Below are 6,018 nucleotides of genomic sequence, written 5' to 3'. Positions count from 1 at the left end.
AGTTTTCCTCCACAGAAACAGCGTTTCAAAAACACTTTCGACATTTTCGAAATGCACTTTGGAGAATGACGTTAGGAAACTGAAAATAGATTAGTTTTGATGTAGCCTAAGGCAGCACCCTAACAGTAATGGAGACTCAAGTGGAATGCTCTACATACTGTAGGCAGCAACTTGTGCCCAATACCAATAGTGTTACTAGCGCATAAGAGACTCAAATCACAATGAATTCCAATAGAGTTTGGTGAAATCATGTTGCTTAGTTGACAGTATGATATAAGCTCCAAGCATAAAAATACATACAGTAGCACACTCAAATACTGACTGATTGAAGTAGTCAATTTAAATGAAAAGAAACTATTTCTATTAATAATTTTCGCTATTGAATGAAAAAGAATTGTAATTCTCTCGCTTCATCCATCATCTTGGCTGATGTTTTACACTGAACTTGACGCAATACATATTTGCAACATTTTCTCCACAAAAGATACATGCAGCCTTAGAATTCAGCCAAAGTGAGGTATCTTATAAGGCAACATAATGTTGCGGCCTACTTTTTGTAACAGCCTTGTGCACCTTAAAAAGCTGCCTAGAGGTATCTCACTAGGTTTTTGGAAAAGAGATAATGAATGCACCATTTTGCCTCACAGTAGTGACTGTGAATTTTTCAATAGTGCTATTATAGAAAGTACCACAAACATCATTGGTCGAGAGAATTAATAACTGGTGTGCACATTGGGGTACAGTGTGGCACTTATTCACAGACTACACTGAACATTACAGAAAAGTGTCATGTGGATTAACTGTGCTAAAAACCACAGAGAAAAGATGCTACTAAAGATGCTTTCAAATGGAGGGTGAAGACAGAAAGAAAAGAAAGAAAGGCGACTGTTAGGATGTGGTGAGTGAATTATCTGAGCAATCAGCTCAAAAAACTAACAAGTCATCACATTTCTGAAAGCCTACACCCTAAACAGCTGAAACCTTACGCAGCATATTTCTACTGTAGCAAAACCTTTTTAAGAATACTGAAATAATGATTGTTGGGGCCTTGAAAAAGAGTTGAGAGGGCAATGCATTCATTTCACATTCTTTCAATGAGAGCACATTTCAGTGTTCATTTTATCCTTAATGGAATAATTCATCCAAACATGTATGTTCTATCAACATTTACTCACCCTCAAAATCAGTCCTGTATGATTTTTCCCAAAACTTCAAGCTGCTTCATTTCTATTCATTGAAAGTCGATGCAGATTTTCTTTTTGCCACGTTCAAAGAGGACAAAAGAAAGCATCATAAAAGGAATCCATATGACTCAAATACTACATTCAAGGTCTTCTGAAGTCAAACAATTCCTTTAAATCCACTGCAGTCAATAGCTACGTTTCCATCCAAGTTGTGAATTGAATCCATGCGAAAAATCGAAATATCACAAAAACAATGTGCGTATAAGCCTTTTTTTCCACCCCTTGCTTTCAAAAGAACAAAATCGTCACTTTCGGGGTAATCGTAGCGACTGCGACTCTTTAATTAATAAGATACTCGTGGTTTAGGACGCGCAGTCAAAACACTTTAATAACTCGTTTCATGAGTGGAAATGACTCTGTGTGTGTGTGTGCATTCCTCCATCATGACTTTGTGGTGTGGATCTATAAGATATTCTTTAAAAGTATCAATAAACCTGCTCTTCGGGAAAAAGTGCATGTTTGTGTTTAAATTATTTGCTCTGCCAACTCTATGCAGGCTTTGAATTTTTAGGACACCGGTATTTCAGAATGACCAGGGCAACAATTCAGATGCGATGATTGGTCCGCTGGATCGTTCAGTAATGAATGCAATATACAGACACATGATTTTTCTGATGGGCATCTTGCAGTCCTGTTAAATTGAATAGGAATTTATTCTGTAAATGTGTTTCCATCACTTTATGCGCATTTCTTCTTACCGAAAAAAAAACGTATCAACCTCAAGCGTGCGTATACATTTTCTCTGCGCATTTTGGAGATGTTATTAGCATCTTGTTGTTTCCATGCAGCAGATTTTATGCAATATCCTAAAATAAGTGTTGATGGAAACATAGCAAATGATTTGAGAGTTTTCAGTGTCATTAATACTTCAAACCTTTGCACGGTTATCCATGACAGACAGTATAATCCATTTCCCCTCACAAAAACCTTCAGCTGATTCTCACAGCTCGAACACACGTCAGGGCTTCAACATGAAATAATTTTGGTGATTTTATTACACTACTGAACAAATGACAGGAAAGGGCATACTGCATCAAAATAAGCCCAATTCATCAGAGCATTTACTTGCTGTCTTGAAAATACCCTGATCGTCTCTCAAAGTGTTCTCGTCATGTGTTTTGTAGGCCTGTACACTGAGCTCTGCTCTGAATCCATAGATGACATGTGTCCATTAGACACACAACATATCACTGACAGGATCAATGAATGAACTTCATATCTAAATATATTGGCTGTATTCGAAAACACATTGAGCTGCCTAAGGAAACTTAAATGGAACTTCATACATTAAGTGAGCAAATTGAACCACTTCACAGAGGCAGCAACTCATAGCTTGGGAAACTTGACTCACTATAGAGCACAACTGGTTCCGGAAGTAAAAAACGTATAAACAAACATAACTTATAAACCTTAGATTTGGAGGTTCTGACCCTCATCCCAACTGCTTCAAACTTGGCCGCAAACCACCCAAGTGCGTGCTGGAGGTCACAGCATGACGATGCCATCAGGACCACATTGTCTGAAATAGCAGGGATGCAATCCTGAGGCCCCAAAATTGGACACACTCCACAACTTGGCAGAGCCTTGAAATCCTGTTCATGAATATCACGAACAGGATTGGTGACAAAAGACAACCAGAGTCCAACGGCACAGGAAACAAGCTTGACTTAATGCAGAGGTTGTGGACACAGTTCTTGCAATGGTTATACAGGGACCAAATGGCATGCACTAAAGGCCATGATACCTCACTCTCCCACAGCATCCCTTACAGGACACCCCAAGGGACATGGTCATATGCCTTTTCCAAGTCCACACAACACATGTAAACTGGATGGGCAAACTCCCACACACCCTCAAGGACCTGTGCTAAGGTAAAGAGCTGATCCACTGTTCCACGACCTGGACGGAATCTGCATTTTTCCTCCTCAATCCAAGGTTCGACAATCGGCCAGAGTCTCCTTTCCAGGACCCTGGCATAAGCTTTCCCATGTAGGCTGAGAAGTGTGATCCCTTGAGAGTTGGAACACACCCTCGTCCCCCTTTTAAAAAAAAGAGGAGCCAGACGAACAGCAATTTATAATTCCCCTATGATGTGACCACCTGGAAGTAAAGTGACCTCATCCAAAACAGGGAAAACTTGGCGCTCTCCGGGAGGGAGGCCTGGGAGAGGAGCTAGCAGACGAGTGCCTGGTAGCCGGGTTTGGACCCATGGGGCCATGCAATGCCCAACAGGTGGCAGGCGAAGGCAGGTGCCTGTGTGGACTGGACTTTAAATCAATTGGTTCATATTTTTTTTTAATTTGTATTTCATTACGTCATTCACAATGCTTCATGGGATTGTAGTTCATTCCCTCATTAAAGTACTTTTTTTCTTTAAATAAAAATTTGTAATGTTGTGATTCACCTCAGAGCTGGTTGGTTCGGTTCATGGCTTAGCACTCTTTTATAAAGGATTTTAGGAAATCCCCATGGAAAAAAGAATGGGAAAATACTTCCGGAACCAAGAGCGCTGAAGAAGTGGGCAGGCACTGTTGTGCTCTGGATTTTATGTTAGCATGTTGCTAAGCTAACACAATGAAACTCTAATAAGCATAAAAAGTCATAGCACACATTCATATTAGGTTCAAAATACTTATAACATTTCAAATGATTTCAATTGATGTATTTCTCTGTGAATTGTAGATGTGAATATATTATTGTAATACAAGTCATTTGTAATTTTCTTGATTCATCTGCCAGCTTTGATGGATTTACTAAGCTTGTTGCAGTGCATTCTCAATGAAGGATACTGTACATGAAATGCTAACTTTGGGCAAAAGGAAAGTACACTCATGCTGACTACCTTTCGAAACAGACTTGACCTTGGGAGTGTGCCTATGATGCCTTAAAATGCTGCCTATTTAGGCAGCTCACTAGATTTTGGATCAGATCAATAAAGCTATCGCTTTAAATTGAAGTCTTGCCATTTTTGTGATAGTCCTGAAATGTTGAGCCCATTTAAACATGTCGCTTGCCAAACATAATGGGTAAATTGCATTTTACAAAAGTTTTGCCCATGTTTGCCAATTTGGATTCTGGCTTCTGTACATGGTCTATGTTACTTTCTTAATATTCAATTAAAGAACAGCAGGACACATATACAGTGAACAACACTGTCACCTGACCACATACAGTACACGTTACGCCACGCGCTACCCCACTGCACGCGCCTACTTACTAGAAAAGCAATCAGACTTCAATAATAAGCCACTTTTGGTACAACTGCAGAATTTATATCAAACAATGTTGCTGTTGTTTTCTTTGTTTTTTTTTTTTTTTGTTCATATTCAGAAAAGAAAGAAAAAAAAAATTTTCTTCAGACAAAGACATCAGAGACCATTTGCTTACGATAAAACAAAGCTTGCGTTGGGTTGATTTTGGAAATGAATTGCGACCAGCCCATCCACAAATCACAAAACAACTAAACTACAGCTCTACGACTCTGAACAAAGTGATAATGATCAGTTTTAACAACAAGGTTGACCGACTTAAAATATTTCCTAAAAACACATCAATGCCTCCTCTCTTTCTGACTGCTAACAGAACTCCTTGTGTTTTTTTAAAGAAAACTTTCTCATAACTCTTGTCCGCAAAAGATGAACATCACCTGTGCTGTACAGACAGCTCATCTATCTCCTTATGCATAAATACAGTAGTTTATTGCCTCTCCTGGTCATATTCCTCGGAATACAGCTTGTAAACATCATTCCACTAATGGAATTGAACAAAATAGGAAAGAAAATTGAAAACTTGTTGAGAGCTGAAGAACTTTGCTTTGTGAATCACACAATCCAGATTACTAGGGGAACGTCAATAACAGAGAATCTCTTTAGTTTTACCCATCATTATATTAGTCAGTGGATAATATCAAGCACGGGTATCTGATTACACTTTCCAGTTGGACTTAAAAGGAATATTTCAATATTGACAACAAATTACTTCTTTAGAACTGTAATCAGATTACTTTGCCAATTACTTCATAGGAAAAGTAATCACACAGCTAATAACTTTAATTTTAATTTATTTTCTAAAACAACTTTCTGTTCGACAAATTAAAAATGTCTATATCCTCATTCATCTATAACTAATTAATAAAGTTTATGTTTTAGATGCATTCTACATATAAATATTATTTTAGAAATATGTGTAACCATAGTGTGTGTGTAATCGAATTACAAGAATTTGACATTTAATGTAGTTAGACTACAGTAACTAATTACTTTGTAATTGGATTTCAAGAATTACAGCGTGGACATTCTGCTAAACATTGACTTTTTTGTTCCACAAAAGAAAGAAGGTCATATGGGTTTGGAACAACATGAGGGTACAACATTTTTGTCTTATTTTCCAGTAAATGTATGTAAATGTCCTAAAACAAGCAAAAATTATTTGAGAAACAGAGTTACAAAATATTTTGTCATGTTTTTGAGAAATGTAACAAAATTTGGTCGGATTTATGCTTAAAACAAGAAAGAAAAGTGTATTTTTTCTTACCCCATTGGCAAATAGTTTGTTCTTGTTCGAAGCGTAAACATTGCAAAGTTTTGTTAGATTTCTCTGAAAACAAGACAAAACATGTTGTGTCAATCTGCTTTAAGTAAATTTGCCTTGTTTTAAGAATGTTTCGATATTTTACTGGAATCCAAGATCAAATTCTCAGTAAGAAAATGTTTTTTTGCATTGTCATGCTCTTTATGTTCAGAGTAAGCATGTACTTGATGTATCCACTGACCAA

This window comes from Xyrauchen texanus, chromosome 8, assembly GCF_025860055.1.
Source record: "Xyrauchen texanus isolate HMW12.3.18 chromosome 8, RBS_HiC_50CHRs, whole genome shotgun sequence".
NCBI lineage: Eukaryota > Metazoa > Chordata > Actinopteri > Cypriniformes > Catostomidae > Xyrauchen > Xyrauchen texanus.
Note: the sequence above shows the minus strand (reverse complement) of the source record.